A 23959-nucleotide genomic window follows, 5' to 3' on the forward strand; every position below is an offset into this window, starting at 1 on the left:
AAGAAAGTGAGTGGGGTTCAATAGATGTTCGTGAAAAGAAACTGTTTTAATAATTTCCATGCCACATAGATCACACGCACATCAAGGGAATGGGGCTGACTGCATGATCGTGGTACGGAGGTGAGTCTGTGGAGCTTGTCTACATGCAGTCCGCTGGGAACTGCCACGTCACAGATTTCCTTTCCTCTTCTGGAAAACAGAAAGGTCAGACTAAGTGATTTATAAGACCACTTTCAACTTTACAATTTCCTGATTCAGCATTTCCATGGGGTGGGCTGGCTGTGGAGGACTTCGGAATTTCTTGGGTGGAGGCAAGCCACACTGGGGGAGGGTCTTTTGTTTCGAGCGTGTGAAGGCATCGTGGCAGCTGTTAAAGCTGCCATTTTGTCAAATCTCTTCAGGAAGAGCCCTGCCTCTCCCGTTCACTCTGCACTTTAGGTCAGACGAGCCCACCCATACTCCTTGTGGCCAGCGTCCAAAGAGAATCTTGGATTTCTTGCAGGCGGGGACTGAGTTCTCTTCAGTTGTATTCTCCAACATGGAACCTGGTGCATTGGATGTCCTCAATGAACATTCAGAGAATGGAGGAAATAAATGTTTGTGGCAGAATTTCTTGGCCCTTCCTGGCACTGCCTTCAATTTTATTTTGATTCTGTATTTTCCTGGCTCTTAACCCCTTTTGACTAAATTTTCTGTTCCTGGCTCCATATTTTCTCCTTGGAACCAACAGTGGCTTTGGCTTCTCCGGAACTAGCCTTTGGTAACTGCCATCTGTGGAGTTTGTCTTCGAACTGTTCTCCGTGCTTGAGCACATGACATCCCAAACGTGCCCCTTTAGATGCCACCTGAAAAGCCAACCTTAACAAAATCTGCAAGTTGGGTGACAATTGGCTCTCCCTCTTTCAGCCTCATCTTATTCCCGACCTTTACTTCATCTCTGACTCTCATTTCCTGAACTCCTATATGAAAGGGCAGTGATTTTCTGAGTAATTAAAGTGTTTAGAATATCTCAATGTCCTCCAAACAGAAAGCCATAATAAAACTGTCCTGAAAAACTGTGACATACTCCAGCTGTCGCAGTAGTTGCTCAATACGTTTGGTCATAAAGAGACTGATATGTGTTTGTTCATCAGTGCCTATTTCCTTTTCTCTCTTGGGCACATAGCTAGACTGCATTTCCCAGCTGCCTTTGCAGTTAAGTGGTACCAACCAGTACCAACCAGTGAGGACCAAACAGTGGAATGTGGGCATGTGGGCACCAGAGATGTGTGTCACTAAGAGGCCTGGTCCCTAAAATTTCCCACCTTCACCTCTCCTCGCTCTCCTTTTGTCTGCTGTTTGGATGCAGGGTATCCAGTGGCAGATTCTAAAGTCCTCAAAGATGTTGGAGCTCATAAATGAAGGAGTCCGGGTCCCTAAATGATAGCAGAGTCACTGGATGAAGGAGTGTGGTTCTTGAATGGAACAGGGCACCCCTACCTGCTGACTGTCACTGGAATGTGACATGAACAGGAAAGAAACCTTTATCACGTCAAGCCACTGAGATTTGGGGGCTGTCGGTTACAGCAGTTGGTCTCCCTTGACTAACACAACTCACCTACTCACCCCAAATTTTGAGCCCCTCTGAATGTCTAGGCTGGTGCTTCTCATAGGAGAAATTTGACAAATTCTAAAACAGAATTCTACCAAGAAGGATGTGTTTAGGCAGAAATATTTCCCTTAAATATCTTTCCTGTGAGGTGTGTGTGTGCGTGTGTGTGTGTGTTCAAGACTAAGAGAGCTTCCTTCAGTGAAAGAAACAGATTGGTCTTGATGTCTAATAATCTGCTGCATGCCCCTACAACAAAAATCAGCCAAATAGAAAATAGTGACTTAGGAAGGGGGGAAGAAAGAGGCTGTCCCCATCAGCTCTGGTGGCCAATTATTACTGTGGCAACATTATTGTCCATTCTCCCAGCCTCTGCTGTTTTTGGCAGAGTTTCCAACTTATGACCTTTCTCAATTAAAGTGTTCCCTTGGAGAAGGATTTTAAGAGAGGAACTTAGCAATTAGGAAAGAACAGATAAGTTTCTGCCCTGCGCAGTGGGCCAGCAACATCCCATCCAAACCTTGAGATAGGAAACGCTTTGCCTGATCGGCCAACAACCACGCACATTTCAGTGACTTGATTCTCTCCATCCCATCAGCTGCTGCCCAGGGCAGGTGAAATGCGAGAAATACGTAGCTGTTTCCTAGTTGGTTTTGGTCATTTCTTTAGGAGATATCATCGAAAATATAGTAGGGGAGAAACCGAGGAAAAACCATTTCATTTTGTCCTCTGCGGTTTTTGGCTGTGATTGAAGTCTGCCTTTTCTTCTGCCATGTGTGATGATCTGGCCAATGTTAGTATAGTATATTTAGTGATCTGCTAAAATATGGGAATGCCCATAAATAAATAGACAGATAAATAGATAAATAAATAGATAAATAAATAAATAAATAAATAAATAAAATAAAGGAAGCCCCAAGCCTATAGTATGTGGGGAGAATTCCAAGACCATTTGGAATTGTTTATTATGGGGTTTTTTTTCCTGAATTATTTATTGCTCTGCAAGACCAATATGGCTAAATTAACTCATAAATTAATCCATCATAAAAGGCTGGGAGATACCCTTTTTATTGGCTTCCTATTTGAACATCCACAATGGAGTTGGAAAGTGACTATTATCAGTGGCAATACTTGCTTTCAGGTTTTTTTTTTTTTAATTTTAATGTTTATTTATCTTCGAGAGAGAGAGGGGGGAGAGAGAGAGAGGGAGACAAAGTCAAGCGGGGGAGGGGCAGAGAGAGAGGGAGACACAGAATCTGAAGCAGGCTGAGCTATCAGCACAGAGCCCGATGCGGGGCTCGAACTCACGAATGATGAGATCATGACCTGATCCGAAGTCAGCCGCTTAACCAGGTGAGCCACCCAGGTGCACCTCCTTTCAGCTTTTTATAGACTGAAGCTTCCTGACTTGTCCATAAGAATTTTCATTTTTCCAATGTCTTGAGGTCATCTGGGAGCAGTGGAGTTTGGGACACAGGCAGACATGGGCAGCAGTGTAGATTCTACCGGTCTCCATTAGTGCAACTTTGGGAAGCTTGTGAACTTGTGATAGCAGTATCTGCATCAGGGGTGGCTGAGACGTTTAAGGGGGAGAATGAAGGAACAGTGTCTGGATCAGTGGCTGGTACTTAGTAGATGTTCAATAAATCCTGTCTTCCTCCTGGAGATTGGCCATGGAGACTCCAGTGGTCTCCATGGGACCCCCCTGGGAACTCTAGAAAAACAGGTCAGGCCCCTGCAAGAGGGAAAATGATTTGTCTGGCACTACCTAGATGGCAGGAAGTGGAGCCCGGCTCAGACCTGCCCCTTTTTGGCTTTTAACCCCATATAGTCATTTATTGAGTGTATATTAAGTGTATATTATTGAGTGTAGATTAAGTCATCATTTATTGAGCGTATATTAAGTTCCAGGTATTTACAACAGTCCCATGAACAAGGCTTTGGGCATCAGGACAAGGCGTCAGGACACTGATGCTCAGAGAGGCAAAACTACTTGCCCACATTCGTACATCGAGTGTGTGTGATGGCGCATTCCCTGTCCGTGGGATTCCGGCGCCTTTGTGTCTCACATTGTGTTTTGCCATCAGAAAGAGGTTCTGAGATTGATCAGCACGTTCCAGGTCCAGAGGTCAGAACTCCAGCCAGATGTACAGAGATGAGCGAAGGGTATAGCGTTAGTGAGCCGAACCCTTTCTGCTCCTTCATGTCCTACCAGATGTAAAAGTTCAATCAGCGAGAACACCTCCAGCCAGCAAAAGATCTACTTCCTGTCCGTCTTTTTTAGGCTGTGTTCTCCTGATGACTTTCAAAGGGGCTTGGAGCCCAGATTAGTTCGACAGAATAACAGAGCGAACCAGCTTTGTTCCCACAAACACCACTTCCAAGTCGCTATGAGGTAACTTCAGTTCACTGTCCAGCTTAGCCTGGAAGGGCCAAGCTCTGGGGAGTCCCCCACACCCACGGCAGAGCCAGCATCTGGATGCCCAGATCGAAGGGTGGACACAGAACGTCCAGCCCATCCCTTGGCCGGTTAATGCAAAGTTAAAGCTCTTAAAGCTTCAGCGTCCCAGAAAGATCTTGGCAGATGACAGCAAATTGGAGGAGAGTAGACCCGGGGAGGAAATACCGTTTGCAGCCTGGGCGGCTTTTACATCCACTGTCTCTTCTTTGCTGCCGAATTTCAGGCCTGTGACTTTCTGACAAAAGACTTTTCTGGCCCAAACCTGTAGACTAACACTGTGAAAAAACCATGCACAGAAGTGGAGTCAGATGGGACCAATGGACCTCACAGTTCTGAGCCTCTATTCTCTTTGAGGAGACTGAGCAGAGCAAGGAAACAGGGTGGATTTGCCACTTCCTTGCAGAGTGGCTTGGGCCAGCTTCTTACCTTTTCTTGACCTCAGGGTCCACCTCTGTAATAGGGAACAACAATGGTCCTTATCTCAGAGGCTGTTAAGGGAACCCTTAGAACAATCTCCAGGCCATGCTAAGTGCCATGTAGGTGGAATGTATGCCATTATTATATTTTCTCACGAGAAAGAAGGGGATAATGATAGCACATACACAGGATTGTTAAGGAACAAACGACTGGATATTCCTGAAGGACCCAGCGCTATGTAGGCACTAGGATGTACGTACTGGGTCTCATGCAGAGAGGCTGACCAGAGAGGAGCCTCTGAGACTGTGGGTCTGGGGATTCCGGAGACAGAGGCCCAAGTCTTGTGTCTGCCAATTACCAAATAAATATTTTGCAGACCGTGTTATTAGCATACGCCATTTGTTGTTCCAGGAGGTGATATTTAAGGAAAAAGAAAACGCCCGGTAGGCAGAAGGGTGGACCAGGGTAAGGAGTCCTGGCTTGGAACCCAACTCAACCGTTGGAGACCAGTGCAGCCTTGGGCGATCTCTCCTCCACCCTGACTTCGAGTAGTCTCTCTTCTGTGGAAGGACAGTGTAGGTGATGTTCCTTGGAATGCTAACAGCAATATTATTGCCACGGGGTCTCACGCTCATCCACCGCTGGTGGGAATGGGAAATGGAACATCGCGCGAGCGAGCCACGTTGTCGTGTCTAGATCAGATGAAGGTGTATGTGCCCACCTCCTCTGCATGATGTGTCGGAAGCTTTATGTTTGTTCATGCCACATACCGTTTTGAGCCTCCATTATGTGTGGGCACTGTTCTGAGAGCTGGGGATACACCAATAAGCAGAACGGATAAAATTTTGGCGCGAGAGGGGCAGGGTAGACCAACAAAAATAAGATAAGATGAGAACGTGCTTAAGAGACACTGAAAAAGAAGGGCAAGGGGCCGGGAAAGTCGCGCTGAGAAGGTGGTGTGGCTGTCCAGGGTCTGCTTCCGCAGGAGATGGGCTATGGTCCCAGCGTGGTGCCTGGCTCACAGTAGGCTTGAGTAAAAGGTTAGATGAGCTAGAGGCTTAATGAGTAGAACCTGAATCCTGAAAAGACTGATTTGGATGCAGATGTGAATAGTCAGTATATCTTCATCCGAAATGAATTAGTTCTGACAGTTTCCAGAGCAGAAGGAAAATGATTACATTACCATTATTTTAAACCTGAGAAGCACAGGGGGAACGAGACACACATTCTCCTCCCGAACCAGCCCAAGCTTTCAAGGCCCCGAGAGGCGTTATTTGCACTTTGCTGCCCCCTGGTGGTGATATAAAAATATAGCCGGAACTCCAGGACCCCGGAAGTTTGTTGACCTCCAAGGTAAAACATGCCAGTGGGCGTGCGCCTCCATCATTGGGGTATTGGGGTTAAACTATCAGTGTGCTGACCACGTCTTTCAAGTCCAGAAGTATGCACGGAACGACTTTCAGGATCAAATGGCTAGATTACGTGAAAGAACTATTTCAGGTAAGTCAGTACAATGGGGCACGTTATTTCCCCTATTTTGGAGCGGGTCATTTCTGCTCAAATATTGCTCTTCATGAATTCACGATGACTGTAACGGGGTCAGAGCTCGTAGGGACCTAAGGTATTTCTCAGTCTCAGAATCGCAGGAATGTTTCCTGGGGAGTCCATGTGTGGACTTCAGGGAACCTCTGTAGAGGTTAAACCCTAAACAGGGGAAACCCTATTCCCAAAATGTATAGGGAAGTGTCCGATCCAAACAGCTGGGGAAACTCTGGGCCAGTTGTCCAAGGTGAGTCCACCATGAAAAGACAGACTTGTGTTTGATTATCACTGTCGTTCTTCTGGCTGGAACATTCTATTCCGTTTATACACACATATCCATCTCTCACTTTACCTGGTGTCAGTATGGTGGTAATGAGGTCACCTCTGTCACTGTCTTGTGGCAAGTTTCCTAACCATTCTGAACCTCTGTTTTCTCATCTAGTGAAAGAAGAAAAGAATATCTATTAAATAAAATTAATCAACACTTAAGGGTGGGCACATGTGAAACTAGACTACCAAGCACCCATTAGATGCTTAACAAACAAATGCTTCTAAAAGTAAGCTCATTAAGCATTAATATTTATATAGAATTATAAAGTATTCAAGATTCATAAATGATATGAAGACTTATGCATTATTCCTGGTATTATATTCCCCGTAAGCTGTGAACGATCCATCAAATGGTGAAAATTTATGATTGATGGACTTTGTCTGTTTTCTTCCAGGTGTATTTCTATCAGGGAATACTTTGAAAGCCATTACGAGGAAAATTTTGCTGTGTTTGTGTTTGAAGATAGCGTGCTGACCCCATTTCTGTTCACACTTGGTTTTGATTGAGAATAATAGTCTATTATAAAGGCTAATGTTTGCTACGTCATGTACGCGGCAAAACTGCCTTGGGTCTGCATCTTGGGGCTTCTCTTTGTAGAATCAGCTGCTTTCCTCTTTTCTTTTAAATCTTTATGGTTCTTGTTTTTACTACTCTAACTGTAATATGTGATTATTGTAAATACTATCGAGACATTACAGAAACACAGGGCCAATAAAGAACACATTTTCTACAATCCCAACCTTCTCTCAAAGGTTTGGCATATTGTGTTCATTTTATTTAATGAATATACTGGTGTGTGTGTGTGTGTGTGTGTGTGTGTGTGTGTGTTAACAAAAATGGACCATACTAACATGTTGTTTTGCAATTGATTTTTATAACCTTTATACATCTTAGATAAGCTCTATGTCAATCTGTAGGTTGCTCTCTGTCTCTGTCTTTGTATCTCTCTCTCTCTAACTCTTGTGTTGTATTCCACAGCGAGGTATCCCTGTTGTAACCCCAAGCTTCCCTTCCAGGTCGCCTGCTGCCTTTGATCCACAGGGTAGATCAAAGATCTCATCCATGCAAGGTCTCTCCAAGACTGGAGAAAAAGAAGCAGTAAGTGAGAGTGTTCTCGCGAGAGACTGCAGAGCAGTGAGCAGTCATGGGTGGTTGACGGAGGAGGCTGAGGACCTGGAAACATTGTGGACAGTGCTCCTTGGCAGGTAAAAGATGCACGGTACTCTGCTGATCCCATCTCACCTGTAAGAATCATAGACTTGAATTGGTGCGTTCTTATGGCTTCTATTTTAAGCCCCATTGTCATTCATTCAATCAACAAACATTCTAAACTATCTACTATGAGGGGATCAGAGCTGCTGAAATCAACTTGCTTGATAGATGAAAACCGGTTATTATACACAAGGCAATAACCAATTGCATTCCGCTGGACATGATTCCTTTGTACTCCTCTGGACAAGACTAATTTGCATTCTCAGTTTTCTATGATTTATAGAGGAGTGAGCTAGTTTAAAGACAATGAAAGGCAGAGATAATCCAGAAAGGTGTATTCGACTGGTCACTAAGTATATTTGCTGCCCATTTCAACTCCCCTGACAAATGTCACATGAATATCCAACTGCAAATACGTGGCATGTAAGTAAGTGCTAAGCCAATGGATATAAAGGCAGTTAAGAAACAGCAGAACGGATCCATTTGTGGGGTGGGTGTTGGAAAAGGCAGGAATACCGCTGAGAAATGGATCTATGAGGGCAGGAAAGTATGATGAGTTGCTGTATGTACCTTGTTCCCGGCTTCGGCCTCATGCCTGTGTTTCTTGCCCTCAGGTTGAATTTCCTTTTTGAACCCAGCTTTCTTGGCGTTGACCCTTAGTTCTCTGGTTTGTTACTGTCCTAGTGATTGACACAGTATCTCCTTGTTCTGTTCCACATGGAGCGACCTCCTTCCTTGATCCCTACCCCAAATCGGACCCGTCTCTAGACCCATGTGAGTAAATCTGACCTCACCTGTTGTTTGGCCTGGTGGAGATAGGGGTTATACAACCGCAATGCGAATCATTCAAAACCAAATGCCAGTGACCAGAATCCCTTTCCTAAATGTCCCTTTAGCCACTGCCGTGCCACTCGGCTAGTTTCTTTTCATTTCTTCCTGCGTCTGCTTCCCTTTCTTTGTCCCCTCTTTTTCAGAAGGGAAAACCGAAACTCTCTTCATCTCATTTTGCGGAGTTGCCCAACTCATCCCTAGCCCTTTTCCCTCCCCGCAAGTTCAAATCCAGACCATCTTTTGCATGTAAAAGACTCATGTATCCAACATTGTTCTTAGTTGCAGGTGACAAAAATGGATTCCGGATGAATGAAGCAGAAGAGCTTATGGAGGGAAAATTAAAGAGCTCAAGAACCACCAAGGCTGCTGGCGAATCAGGCCGTCTCCTAGGAGACCGGGAGACCAGAGGGAAATGATGTGGAGTCACTGCTGGCTGGTGGGTGGCCCATGGGTCACGGGTCTCCACCACCACCACTGCCCCTGCAGGCTGGTCCTGCCTCCCGTGGGGACCCACACACATAAGAAGGGGTTCGAGATCCTAGAAATAAAATGACTGCTGGCCACCACAGCTCATTAGAATGCTTTGGTAAACGAGGAGCTATCTTTCTGGATCTCTCTCTCTCTCTCTGCCTGTTCTTTCTCCTTCCACTCAAGGCTCTCTAGGAGGAGCTGTCCTGGATAGAGACCTTTCCCATTGCTGATCTGAGTTGTGTTCCTCCGTTGCCCACTTTCCACTGTCTGCCTCTTAGAAGGAAGAGTGGGTTGCAATCAAATTTTTGGAGGGAGCTATGATCACTTTGGTTTTAAGCATTTTGTTGTCTGTGACTTCACTTTTACCTATTTTAATCTCCATGACAACCCTAGGAAGTGGGTATTGTTATTCCCACTTTACAGATGAAAAGTCGAAGCCTTAGGGAGGTTATGTGATTCCAAGATTGCACATCTAGAAATGGAGGAGACGGATTTCAAACTCAGGGCTGTCTGATTCCAAAGTCCGTGTTCTTTTTTTTTTTTTTCTTACTGTTTGTGTGTTCGTTTATTTATTTATTTTAAAACGTTTTTCATCTCTATTTATTTTTGACAGAGTGCAAGTTGGGGAGGGGCAGAGAGAGAGGGAGACACAGAATCTGAAGCAGGCTCCAGGCTCTGAGCTGTCAGCACAGAGCCCCACGTGGGGTTCGAACTCACAGACCGCGAGATCATGACCTGAGCCAAAGTCAGATGCCCAACCGACTGAGCCACCCAAGGCGCCCCTCTGTTTATTTATTTTTGAGAGAGAGACAGAGTGTGGGCGGGGGAAGGGGCAGAGAGAGAGGGAGACACAGAATCTGAAGCAGGCTCCAGGCTCTGAACTGTCAGCACAGATCCCGATGCGGGGCTCGAACTCACAGACCGGGAGATCATGACCTGAGCTGAAGTCAGACGCTTACCCGACTGAGCCACCCAGGTGCCCCTGTGGTCTCATTTTAAAGCTGTTTTATTTTTGTCAAAACTATGCATGCATATAGCTTAAGAATCAAGTTACTATTATGTATCTATTTCCATGTCTCTAAATAAACCACTTACGTTGTCACTTACTGATCTGTTTCAATCACCCTCCTCTTCCAAATCCTGAATGTAGGGCCTTTCTCAGCCCCTCCCTGACTGTCACCACAGTCCGCAGGGCACTATTACAACCCCTCATAATTCTACCTAGAAACTAATGTCACTATTCAATGGATATTTTACCATGGCTGTAAAACTCTATTCGCAGTTAAGCCATGGAACACTCGATGATGTTATGTAAATAGTATCTTCTCTTGGATTTCATTTTCTGATTGTTGTTGGTAATTAGCAACACAATTGATTTTGTGATATTGGCCATGAATCGTATTAATTTTTGAATTCCACAGCTTATGTGTAGTTCTCTGGCCTTTCTACATTCACAATCGTATCTCTGAATGATGGCAGCTTTTCCCTTCCTTTCTAGTAGTTACTCCTTTTCCTTAAGTGGACATTATTGAGGTATAATTCTTATCCTATAAGGTGAATGACTTTTAAGTGTGCAGTTCAATGAACTTTGACAAATGAGTGGACCCAGGAGAGTATTACAACAAACAAGATGTAGAATCTTTCCCCAAGTCCCTCGCTGGTCAGTAGGAGATCCATATATTCCCATATATTCTACTCCAGGAAAATACTGAAGTTACATTTTTTTCCCTAGAATTTTCTACTTCTGTCCCCCTTTGTATTTATGATGTTGTTTATTTAACCTCCTTTTTGTCTGACTATTCTTTCCAGGGGTTTATCAGTTGTATCAGTCTTTTCAAGTAACAAACTTTTGACATTGTTGATTCTTTCTGTTGTATGCTTGTTTCTATTTGATTGATTTCCACTCTTATCTTTGTTATTCCCTTCTTTGGATTTAATTGACTTTTTTTTTTTTTAAAGAACTTATTGAGGTTGATGCTGAGATCACGGATTTTTAACCCGTTACCTTTCTCCAATAGACCACAAATTACCTTCTAAGCACAGCTTCTGTCTGTTCTAGAAGTTTTGACATTTTGTATTTCGATTATCATTAACTTGAAGGTATTTAAAAATTTTATTTTGATTTCCCCTTTGAGTTATGAGTTGTTCAAAAGCTCATTTTTTAATTTCCAAATATAAGATTAGTTTCTAATTAGCTTTTTGTTATAATTCTCAGCTAAATTCTGTGAGGTCAGAATATATTCTGTATGATTCCAGTCTGTGAAAATTTTGTAGATTTTGCTTTATTTTAAAATATTGGTAAATACGCCACTTAGGAGCATGTATACATTGCAGCTGTTAGAAGCCATGTTCTGTGTAAGTAAATTGAGTTGGATGTGTTCAGCAGGATGTCAAATCTTTGATATTTGTACTGCTTTGGTCTGTTTGTTCTCTCAATTACTGAGAGACCTGAATTCATAGCCACCATTTTGATTGTGGATTTGCATATTTTTCTGTATAGCTCTGTTCATTATTGCTACTTTAGTTGTCTCGAGGCCATATTATTAGTTCCATGTTGCTTATAAATACTACATCTTCCTGGTAAAATAAAAATTTTGTTTCATAAAATGTATCCCTAATGCTTCAGGAAAATTTCGTGCCTTAAAGTCTATTGGGTCATAACAGCTATTCTTTTTAAACCCAATTTATTGAGGTATAATTTTCTATTGTTGGTATAACAAATTACCACCAAGTTAGTGGTTTAAAATTACACAAATTTATTATGGTACAGTCCTTCAGAAGTCCTACATGTCTCTACCTTGGATAAAATCGAGGTAGAGCTGCATTACTTTCTGGAAGGTCTTGGGAAAATCTATTTCTTTGCCATCAACTTTCCTTGGTTTATGGCCCCCGCCCTCCATCTTTCAAGGGAAGTCGGGTCAATGCTTTCTCACACCTCTGTCTCTCTCTGGGTCTCTAACTTCTGACAGCCTCCTCCACTTTTAAGGGCTCCTGTCATTACATTGTGTCAGCTGGATAATCCAGGATAATTTGTGTATTTTACAGCCAGTTGATTAGCAATTTAATTCCATCCATGACTTTAATTCTCCCTTGTCATGTAATCTGACATTTTCATAGGTTGCAAGGATTAGGATGTGCACATCTTGGGGGAGCAATCATTCTGCCTACTACAGAGCTCCTACTTGTTTTAGTTAGCTTGATTTACATTCTAGTAAGCAAACTATATACTTCCCGGTGTAGATCAGGTTTGGGAGCTGTTACAGACTGAATGTCCGTGTCCCCCCTCCCACCCCCAATTCATATGTTGAAGCTCTGATGCCCCAATGTGGCTTTATTTGGAGACGGTCCTCTGAGGAAGTAATTAAAGTTAAATGAGGTCCTAAAGGTGGGGCCTTAACGTGATAGGACTAATGACCTTACAAGAAGACGCATCAGAGACCTCGCCATCTGTCTGTCCACAAGCTCACAAAGAAGAGGGCACGTGGATGCAGAACACAATAGTGGCTGCCTTCGAGCCAGGAGGAGAGACCTCACCAGAAACGGAACGGTTGAGAACCTTGATGTTGGATTTCTAACCTTCAGAACCATGAGAAAATGAACGTCTCTTGTTGAATCACTCAGTCTACGGTCTTTTGTGACGACAGCCTAAGCTAAGACTGTAGCAAACACCTCTGACCCTGGGCAGTGCTGAATGACAGGATAGTTTTCATTGCATCTGAAAAGGTTTTTGACCCAGAAAAGATTGATCCTTACCATCATGGCCCGCCCTCTGTTTTTGTTATTTGGTTACATCCCATTTCCTGTTATTTCACATAGCAGAAACTATGTCAGATAGATTTTTCAGTCAATCCATAGCACTTGCCAGGATTGCCTGTTACATAGTTTATGCTCAACAAATATTAACTTATTTTGACGTTGGACTATTGCTTTCGTGAGTCGAACAGTTGCAGAGTTAATGATTTAACCAGAGTGTTTCAGTTTCAGTCTCTTTATTCCAAAAAAGTTATATATGTTTATAGTAACATATGCTCGCAGAATGACTTGCCAAGTGGTGACACTTCATCCTTTAAGAGGAAAAAAACCCTAATTTATTTTTAAAAACTTGTTTTGGAATTTTTAAGAGATATTCCAGTGTTCTGTGGGCAGACTGTGCTCATGTCTTCAATTGTGGTGCTGGACTCTGGCCCCAGTGTCGTCACCCACGCACCGTTGACAATAGGATCAGTGGTAAGGGACCTACTACCGAGAATTTTATTAACACAGATGAGGGCTCCTAGGAGGAACTAAGGGTAAGAAGTTTATTGATTACAAGCCTCCCCTGTCTAGAAATTTAAATGGTCTCTCCATTTAGATTCATTAGTTTTGTGACTTCCAGCACTGAAATACTTTCCTGTTACAGCAATGGAAGAGTTTCTGGGTTTTGCTTCTCCAGTGACTTCTCTCTGGAGCTGATGAACACTGTCATGCAATCTGTTTGTAATTACTACGTGGTCGGGGGGCTTGTTTCTTATGTGTGTGTTTCGGCAGTGTGGGGTATCACACCATCTCCTCGGTCTTGGAAGAGCCTGACATTTTTTCTTCTTCAGGGCTGAGAGTTCTGGAATAATCCATCAAGAGTTAGATGGAACCTTAGGGGCTAACATATCCAGCTTCCCACCCACTGCAGGAATTTTCTTCTACCACAATGTGATTCAAAGAGTTTTAACCTGCAAATCATATAAGAAATGAATCTTATATGGCAACCAAGCACGTGCACATATGCACACACACACTTCTGAAAAGCTTTCAGGAAACGTTACTTAGCCTACCATATACAGTGTATAATGATGCTTCAATTTTATCCTCATTTCTTCTATTGCATTCTGATCAAACGTATATTAAATAAAATACACAATAGAAAATATGTCAGCGCTGGTTGGGTACCCACTAAATGGATTTCATGTCTCACTAATATATTGCAATCTGCGGTTTTAAAACAGGACTACAGACAGAATTACGGGCAGATGTTTGATCATCCAGTCCTCATTTGAACAATTCCTACATTGAGTGGTTAAATACCTTAGGAGCAATATTCATATCTGTAATACTCTGCACAACTGGCTTTAATAGCACCTACTCATGTCTTCACTGGTCTAGGTAATCTGTGCCTTCGAGAAGTCTTCCCTCTAAGTCAGGCTTGAACCTGGGTGTGGCCTGAATCTCATGATATGGAGAACCATGTGGCAAATAAAACTGGCAAGATTCCCCAATACAGTAAGTGCGCTCCTTCATTCTATGTAATTTCAGGACCCTGAGATGCTTCCACTCTTGCTGAGTTTTTCTAATATGAACATTCCTTCAACTATGTGGCTAATCTGATGAAATAAATGTTAAAAATGTTGATGACATGGCCAAATGTCTCCTCACAATATTATTAACTTAGTCACATTATATATTATATGTTAAAGTATATATATATGTATATATATATATGTATATATATATATATAAAACACATCATGAACAATATTCTAGAAGATGGTATGCTTGCAGAATGTCTTGCCAAGTGGTGACACTTCATCCTTGAAGAGGAAAAAAACCCTAACTTATTTTTTTAAAACTTGCTTTGGAATTTTTAAGAGACATTAGTTAAAAAATCCTTTTTCTACCATCACATTTCATGAAACAACTGTATTCTCCACATGCCTCTTTGATGTTGCTCTTTGGTCATGTCTAGATCCACTTTGCGAGTCATTGCTGAAAGATGTCCAGAACACCTCCACTCCATTCCTGCCTCAGTTATTTGGGACTCAAAGCTCGTTGGATCCACAACGCTGTCACTGTAAATTTTATTTCAAGCAATCAGTAGCCATTTGCATTTTTTCCCCTTCATTCGTCACTGTAATATTTACATGGTAACCACTTACTAAGTTGTTCTTTGGAACCTTATTGAGATACAGTTCACACTGAGATATCTATATTGAGATATGATCCATCCATTTGAAGTGCACGATTCAATGTTTTTTGTTTGTTCACAGGGCTATGAAACGGGGGCCACAATCACCTTTAGCACATTGTCCTCACCCCAAAAGGAAGCTTCAGAACCAGTAACAGCCACCTCACAATTCCTCCCAAGCCGCCAGGGGCGGTTAGCCCGAGGCAAACACAAGTCAACTTCCTCCCTCTGGACTTGCCTATTCTGGGCATTTCATATAAGTGGAAGTATCCAGTATGTCTCTTTGTGACTAGTTTCATTCACTTAGACTATGTTCTCAAGACTCACCCATATTGTAGCGTGCGCCGGTCTTTCTTTTTACTCAAAATTGTTTAGAGTCATCTTTAATAGGGTTGTTTCAAATGACACCTGTGCTTTCAGCCGGAAAATCATAACTCCTCCCAGAAATAATGACTAAATCTGTCAAATTCCTTTGCTTCCTTTCAAAAATCCAGGGCTGTCAGGTGACCCCATTGCTTTGAAAATTAACACTAATTGAGTACATTGCGGGCTAACGTACTTAACACATAGTCCTAGTTTGTTCAGATAAAGTAATGAGAAGGCCTCTTGTAATAGGAGAGAACTTGTAAGCCCTTGAAAATAGGGCTTCTTTTGTTCTGAGAAGTAACTTGGGGGCATTTTGCTTGGCACTCTTTATTTTATCTAATTTAATCTTTATAACACCCTACGAAGCAGGAAATATTTTCTTCATTTTATAAACAAGGAAAACGGAGCTTTCAGTTTGAGAAGTGAGGAGGGGAGTCTCCAGTTCCACCTGCCGCTGGCCCTTTACTGTGCATCACCTCTGATCTCCTGCCGGTCAGGATCATTGCACACAACATGCCTTCTACTCACCATGAAATCCAGTCGAGAATTCCATTTCTCCAAACATTGTGCTCCATGACATTCAAGTGCCCTGTGGCGCAGGCTGTCAGGCTTATTAAACATCCCATATGCTTTGCTACATTTCCCAGCCTTCCTTGTAGTTAGAACAGAGTCATATTACTTCGTTGTGAATGAAAATGTCACTTCAGATAGAAACAAGAAAGGATGGTATAAGCTTCCAAACACTCCTTTTTTTTTTTTTTTTTTTTTTTTTTTTTGCCAGAGGCCCTGAAGTCACATGCTAAGATGACAATCATAAGATCATGGTAATTCCATAAGATTGGGTTCTTGAAAGTTTCCAGGGAAAAGAGTCTCCCACCAAGCTATACCAGACACATGGCATGAACAAGAAATAAACTAATGTGTGTATGACTTCATAGCGAATTTTAGCAAAGCATAACCTACCCTAGCTTGACATATATTAACCTTCATTTTCTTTGAGTTCAACCGAGTTTTATTGAGAACCTATTTGTGGCCTAATAACATTGAAGACTTTATAAGTGTTGGAATCTTTGAGTGAGTATCCAATAAATAGCCTCCATTTCCCCTAGCTGGGCTCTGAACCAAATGAGAAATAATTATGGGTCATTAGACAGACACCAATATATGACAAAAAAAAAACAAAACAAAACAAAAAAAAAAACAAAACAAACCCGACAAAGCAGATATTGGAAAACCAAGAAAAATGGGATTCATAGAACGATCCCCCAGGATTAGGAAGACTGATCCCTCCAGTCACAGGGGCCTTTTTTGGCATGGGGAGGCAAATCAATGCTCATTGCAAATGTTTTCTTACAAGGAACCAAAGAAGATGGAGCTAAACTACGTACGCCCAAGTTTTGCTTCTAAATTCTCGCATCAGAAAAAAATCACTCAATTTTCTCTGGGGAGGGGAGGATAGAAGTACTATGCAAGCAGTTTCCTCTACATGGAAAGAAACACCAAGAATGAGGAAGAAACTTTTGTCTTAACAATAACATTCCTCTGAACACTTGGTACAATTCCTGGTACATATTAAGCTCCCAGTAAGTGCTAATTGTTGCTGACGCAGATATTGTTGCTTGCAAGACACTCTGCCAGGTGCTGGGACAATGTGGCTGAAGGACACAGACCCTACTCTTGAGATGCTCACATCCTGGGGAGGGGAAGAGACAGTGCTATGGACTGAATGTTTGTGTCCCCCTTCCCTCGCATTCATATGCTGAAGCCCTGATTCCCAACGTGATGCTCTTTGGAGATGGGGCCTTTGGGATATAATTAGGTCATGAGGGTGGAAATCTTCATGACGGGATTAACACCCTCATAAGAAGAAATATGAAACAGCTTGCTTCTCTTCTTTCTCTTAGCCATGTGAGGACACAGCAAGATCACAGGAAGAGGGTTCTCATCAGACACTGAACCTGAGGGCACCTTGATTGCGGACTTCCCAGCCTCCAGAACAGTGAGCAAGAAATGTCTGCTGTTTAACCTGCCCGGTCTGTGGTATCAGTTACATCAGCCTGAACTGACTAGGACAGATAGGTAAAGAGAAACCATGATACAGGTAAGTGATAAGTACTTGATGAGTGACCAAGATTTGAAGGAAGTTGAAGGAAGGGCATTTGATGCTGGCTAGCTGACCAAATAATGTCTGAGTTGTGTCTTTATGAATTACTAGAATATTGACCAAAAAAAAAAAAAAAAGAGAGAGAGAGAGAGAGAGAGAGAAACTATATCCTATGAAAAGGGAAACACATAAGAAAAATGTGGATGAAGTCTAAAATAGCTTAATCTGCTGGGGGAACTCCATTGGTCTTATGGCATAAGGTGACTACTAGGGGTAAGAAGCATCTGAATATGTTGAGACAAGGCTTGGAGAGTGAGGCAGCGGCAAACCTTGAAGACCTTTAGTGGATTTTGAATAAGGGTGTGACATGGTTAAATCTCTCCTTGACATACTAAAGAACAAAATATATCCAAGAAGAGATAACATTTAATAGGAGTTAGTGTATATATCAGGAGGAGAAGTTAAATATTTCTATAAAATTTGGAGTCCAAAGTTGTGTAAATGTGGTGTAGAGCCATTGGACTAGATGAGCTCATTTAGGGAGAATATAGATAGAGAAGGGAAGAGGGCTTTGAAAATGTCCTGGAATATTCGAGGCCAGTGGGAAGAAATCAGCAAAGAACACTGAAGAGACACAGCTGGTAGGAAGACCTGGAAGGCTGGACCAGAAGAAGCTGGTGTTTTACCCGTTGGCGGGGGGGGGGGGGGGGGGGTGGCGGTCAGCTTTAACAAATGCTGAGGTCAAGTGCCACAGGAGGGAGATGTGGCCAGTGAATTTAGAATTTGGGGAGGGCCGTCCCAGTGATGGTGGGAAAACAAGATTAATCAGAAGGCTAAGAGGAGCAGGGATAACAGGTGACTGCAACCAAAGGTATTTCTTTTGCAGAGTCTGGCTGTGAAGACCACCAGATAAATGGGCAGTTGTTGGAAGAAGGTATGCTGTCTAGAAAGGTTATTTTATCTTTAAAGTTGGTAGACATTTGGGACATTTTGTCCTGGTAAGGATGCTCCATAGTGGCTCTCCATAGCTATTTGTTGAATTAGAGTAGACATATTAAAATAAAATGAGGAAGTCACACACACACACACACACACACACACACACACCAGAACTTCTCAGGATAAAACAGCAGCGGGAGAAAAGCTGATTAAAGCCCATTTGGTTTCTCTGTCTCAAATTAGCTCTCCGCAATGGACCCAAACATGACTTTGGGTCCTTAAAGCTCTGATACTGAGTTAGGGAGACACACCGGGTGAAGAAAGTGATGTACCTGAGATAGTGGAGAGTAACAATAACCCTGAAGAAGAAGATGATGATGGTGACGAGGGTGACAATAGTAGCTCGCATTCGTTGAGCACTCACTGAGTGCCAACTTGTAGTTCACGTGGCTGATTTCACCTGCTCCTCCAAGTAAGGCTTGTAAGGTGGGTGCTACTCTCAGTCTCTCTCCGGGTGAGGATATTGAGGCTTAGATTTGGAAAGCGACTTGCTCAAGACTACATAGCTAATAATAACTGGTGGAGTGAGAGTTCAAGCCCCACGGTGTGTAATTCTAGATCCTTTTACTCCTGTTTTGTGGGGGATATGGCACTAGAGAGAACTGGCCAAAGAGGGCTTCCCTAGAAGTACTCATTTTGCACAAGACTGATGAAAGGAGACCCCACGAGGTGAGCAAGCTGAGCCCTGAGAAGCAGCTTTGGCAAATTAGCTTCCATCTTCCCAGGCCAGCAACCTCTGATTTATTTATTTATTTGTTTTATAGTAGAGGAACACATACCACTTGGCGTTACTCTTCTTGACAGTGGGAGATTACATGCTGGACTTGACTGAGTTTCTGTCAGGGAGAATTTACTGCAATTTCGAAGATGGTTCTTAAAAGAGATGGCTGTTTTGCATTTTTTATACAGGTCCTGCAAATATGTCAGGTTTGATCTTCTACAAAATCACCTTGTATAAACTTCCTGCTTCTCTTCCTCCTCTCCTGACTCGCAGCTTCCATAGCCTGTGTGTGCAGCGGCTGTTAGCAAGCTTCCCCCCAGGCAGCCCAGCTTTCAGCGGCCTTGACCCACATTTTGTAGAGCTCCTGCTTTATCTCTGCAAAGTCAAATCCCTACTGTCCTTAAAGCATAACCTGGAATCCTCCCTCTCCACAAATCCTTGTCAAGTGCCTGGCTGGGGATCCCCAAATAGCTCTGAAGCCACAGTGACCTATTCATCAGTCACCCTAGGGAAATGAAAGCCAAGATGCACCAATCGTGACACTACAACAGTAAAAATGACAAGAGGTCCTGTTGGTTGCGAAGTTACTGGTTATTATGAGCCGGCAAATGGGCTAAGTGTTTTGCGTATGTTGTCTGTGATTTCAGATTAATACCTCATTTACCTTCATGCCCAAATTATGACAGTTTGAGTCCCACTGATACGATCCCTAGGAGGCAGCTTTCCTCAAAATGTCGCTGGCTGTATCTGAGAGGCACAGGGTGGCTTGCACTCTCAGGGGCGTGAGCCCTGGGTTCTTGGGCTCCGGGTTTCCTATTGTGCCGCCATGCTGCTGCCTTTGCTTCTAATGGGGGATGGGCTGGCCTGTCCTCTGGAAACGGTGGTTGTTAGTTGTTATTACTCTTTCCACCACTGTGACCTCAGAGGAGCTTGGCATTGTTCTTCCTTCTGCTACTCCCTCAGAAGCACAGGACAAACAACTGGGATTGGCTGTGGAACAGGATTGCACTGACGTTTCAGAGACGGTGGAAGGGCTGTGCTTGGGGTGGTGGTGTTAGAACTCAGAACTCTTCTCAACTGGCTCATTCTTTCCCTCGGGTGTCTCCTCAGGCCACCTCCCTTCCTTTCTGGTGGCCTGATCTCCACATACCTGCCCCTTCAGCTAACTTCCCACTACCACAAATACTCCAGTACATTCGCACTTCAGGCTACAGGCCGAACCAATCTTCACCTAGTCTGAGATTCATGCCTGGTCCTGTTTCTTCCGCCAGCATCAGCATTTTCTCAGTATTACCGACAGCGAGGACCTCGGTGCATAGTCTGGTCCAATGGCCCCAAAGAGATAATCCTATGAGAGTCTAACATCAGCATGTTGCTGAAAGACATGGAAAATAATGTCAGAGCTGGTGATGGAACTCTCCCTTTCCTCTGCCTTCATGCTTCCATGTGGAGGGAGCTCCATTAGAGGATCACTCCTACTCTCTCACCCCATTCCCTCTCCAAGGATGGAGCAGTGACTTATCTGATTGGTGTGCTTGGGGGAGGAGCTCAGCCTGCCTGTCTCTGTCTTTGTATGTCACTGCATACTTGCAGAAATGAATATTCAGGAACAAGTCTTCATGGGAGAACCCTGAAGTTGGTCAGTCCAGCCATGGTCTGTGAGGTGATGTTTGTCTAACTCAAGGGTACTAACAATAAAGATAATGTTTTCTACTTAAAGTTTCTACTTATTTGATTGCTAGGATTTTCTAACAGTTGGTTTGTGAACTCAAAAGGGGAAACAGGTGTGGTACTTTTAGTTTCCTAACCGAAGCCTACATGTTGGAGAACCACCAGTAGCCCAAGGTTGGTGGATTCCACGTTGGTGGAATTGTATCCATTGTGTCAGTCATTCCTCACAGGTGTGGAGGAGAGCTAAGTAGAGTCCTGTGCTCAGAAAATAGAGTACCTTACCTGAGAAGGCCTTCAATGATGCTTCTGTAGCATTTAAGCAAAATTGTCTCCATTCCACAGCATGGACCAAAGCTATGTTGGGGTGACATATAGCTTTCCTGTTACACACAATGAGTCATCTCTACCCTCTACCTAGAGCCCCTTAATGGATCATCATCTCTTTCATTGGGGGTCATGAAGGCCTGAGTTGTGTGGTCCCTGTAGCAACTATTCAAATTTGCTATTCTTGTGCAAGAGCAGCCATAGACAATATATAAACGAGTGGATGTGGTTGTGTTCCAATAAAACTTTATTTACAAAATAAGCGGAAAGTCAGATTTGGCTCCCAGCTATAGTATGTCAACGCCTGTTGTACATAACTAGGTTGGAACATCTCAGTTTAACATTCAAAGCCCAACCTAACCCTTTAGCTTCATATACTGCCACTGCTAATGTTTTGCCTTCCCGAATCCCCCATTTAGAATCTAGAGATACCCTCAATTGATTGTAAAACCCTATCGGCCATCCCCAGCCTTCTGTCTCTCACACACACACACATGCATGCACATGCACACTCATATACACACTCTGCTGTCTCATGATTTTGTGATTTTACTCACCGTTTCCTCTGCCTGAAAGGACTTTCTACCCTCTTCACCTGGCCACATTCTAGTTATTCTTCAGGACTCAATTCTAAGATGACTCCTTCTCTGGAAGCCTTCTCTAAATCACCCGTGGCTGGGTTGGGTACCTGTCCTCTTTACTTCCATATATTTAATGAATGGAGACATTTTCCATCTCTGAGTCTGTCTTCCCTAGCCATCCACAGAGCTCCTGGGGCTGAGGACTCAGTCTCATGATCTCAGCAGGCCTGGGGCATCTCATAGTATCCAGCATGGATCAGCTGCTGAATTTGTGCAGAATTTGTGCAGTGAAGCCAGAGCGATCCAGAGAAAAAGGGACAGGGTATTATGCACATGTTATAAATGGGAAGTTCAGGGGTAGGATGAACTGACAAGGTTATAAACACTTGAGAAATATAGAAGAAGTCGGGGTTGAGGACAATAGTATGACATGGGAATATTCGTCCCCTAATGATGGCATCTGAGGCATAGATGGGCAAGTTTCTGCCTGAGTCCGAAAGCAAAAAACATACCTTCCACGTTCTAGAATTCATAATGCGGTTGGCAGAGCAAGATTAAAGCAAGTGAAATAATCAGAGAACTATGGAAAATAGCACATGATTGAATGCTGGATTACATGACACAGAGTATGTTAGAGAAAGAGAATGATCAACAGAAGCTAGTTTTTTTTTTTTTTTAAAGCCTCTGGTGGGGATGTTAGGCAAAGAATACCAAACATCTAATGAAACTTACAACTTCCATTTTTTTACATAAAACCTTTTTGTCAATGTGTCATACACACCCCCCAAAATTACACATGTCCCAAGTGCACAGCTCTTTGAATTTTTATCAACTGAAGACATCTCTGTAATTAATCCTCAGATTAAGAAACACAATGTTACCAGCATCTCAGAAGCCCCTTGGATCCTTTCCAGTCATTACCTACCCCCAAGGGAAACCACTACCCTGACTTCTGGTAGTAGAGGTTAGTTTTGCCTATTTAAGTAAATGAAATAATACGGCATGTATTCTTTTGTTTTTGGTTTCCTTTTCCCTACATTATATTTTGAAATTCATCCAAGTCATGTTTAGTAGTAGTGTGTTCATTCTCGCTGCTGTTTAGAATTCCATTGTATAAATACACCACATTTATTTATCCATTCTGCAGTTGATGGAAATTTGGGTGGTTTCCAGTTGTCAGCTCCTTTGGAAAAGTGCCGTGTTCTTGTACAAGGTTTTTGAGAGAAACATGTATGCCTTTCTGTATACTCCTAAGGAAGTAGACTCCTTAGGAGTATACTCCTAAGGAAGTAAATCACTAGTTCATATTTATATATATATTCAGCTTTCATAGATAATGTCATATGATTTTCCAAAATGGTTGTACCACTGTATAGTCCAGTCTGCAGTGTATAGAATCCTAGTTGCTCCCCATCTTCTTCCAATTTTGGCTTCACTGGTGTCCTTAATGTTAGCTATTCTGGTGTGTATGTGAGTGTGAGTGTGTGTGTGTGTGTGTGTGTGTGTATGAGAGAGAGAGAGACAGAGAGAAAGAGAGAGGGAGAGTATTTATTTGTGGTTTTAATTTGAATGTCCTTGAGGACTAATAAAGAATAAAGTTAGGTACATTTTCATAAATTTATCAACTATTTGTAAATCCCTCTTGGGTAAAATATTTTGCTTTTTCCTTTGGCTTGGTTGTCCTTTTGTTCACTGATTTGTAGGGGTTCTTTATATATGTTGGGTATATGTCCTTTGTCAGACACGTGCATTGCAAACTTGCTTGCCTCTTCATTCTCTCAATTGTGCTCTTAATGAATAAAATTAACTCCCATAGTTTCTGATTCTCCCTTGGAAATTTGCATCCTTACCACTTCCTAGTCCATAGACCCACTGAACAGGAAGAGAAAGGATTCCCATTAAGGTATAGAGAGGCTTGGAGACCACCTGACTCAAAGCCCTCAGTTTTTCCTTTTGGGAAGGCTACAGGCCAGGGAGGATGAGTGACTTGTTCTATGTCACAGGCTCAGTGAGCAGCAGGCTCAGAATTTGGGTCCAGGGCTCTTGCACACAGTGCTCACTGTCATCAGTTTGGGATGGTGGAAACCAAGTGAGCGTCTACGGGACGTGACAGCACAGTTGTTAAATTGCATCTACATCGGTGGGTGAGAGTTTCATCAGCCAAGCGCCGGAGGACCGAGAGAGCTGACCCCTCTGGATCCAGCGCCCCCTGCCCCCTGGGCAGGAGCAGCTGTATACTTAAGAAATTCTCGATATGCATTGCTAACTTTGCGAGGTTGTGCACAGCCAGACAGCCATGTCCCCATTCTAAAAATAGTGAGGACTTGTTGATGTTGGAAAAAAGCTTGGCATAGTAAAAGGAGATGAGAGGTTTAGCTCTACCACAGTTTTGCTCTAGTAAGTAG

At 43.0% G+C, this 23959-nt stretch overlaps 2 long non-coding RNA genes across 2 annotated transcripts; both read left to right on the forward strand.

Annotated features, from left to right (window-relative positions):
- Positions 1–7309: 7309 nt before the first annotated feature.
- On the forward strand, positions 7310–11418 carry LOC147582097 (uncharacterized). Its single transcript, XR_015249844.1, has 4 exons — positions 7310–7544; positions 8166–8325; positions 8662–8818; positions 9467–11418. It is a non-coding gene; the product is annotated as an uncharacterized LOC147582097 (long non-coding RNA).
- Positions 11419–16918: 5500 nt separating this feature from the next.
- LOC147582098 (uncharacterized) lies at positions 16919–23377 on the forward strand. Its single transcript, XR_015250580.1, has 2 exons — positions 16919–17153; positions 18145–23377. It is a non-coding gene; the product is annotated as an uncharacterized LOC147582098 (long non-coding RNA).
- The last annotated feature ends 582 nt before the right edge of the window (positions 23378–23959 follow it).

Source organism: Puma concolor, chromosome B1 (assembly GCF_028749965.1).
Source record: "Puma concolor isolate L17-30 chromosome B1, mPumCon1.1.hap2, whole genome shotgun sequence".
NCBI classification, from domain to species: domain Eukaryota; kingdom Metazoa; phylum Chordata; class Mammalia; order Carnivora; family Felidae; genus Puma; species Puma concolor.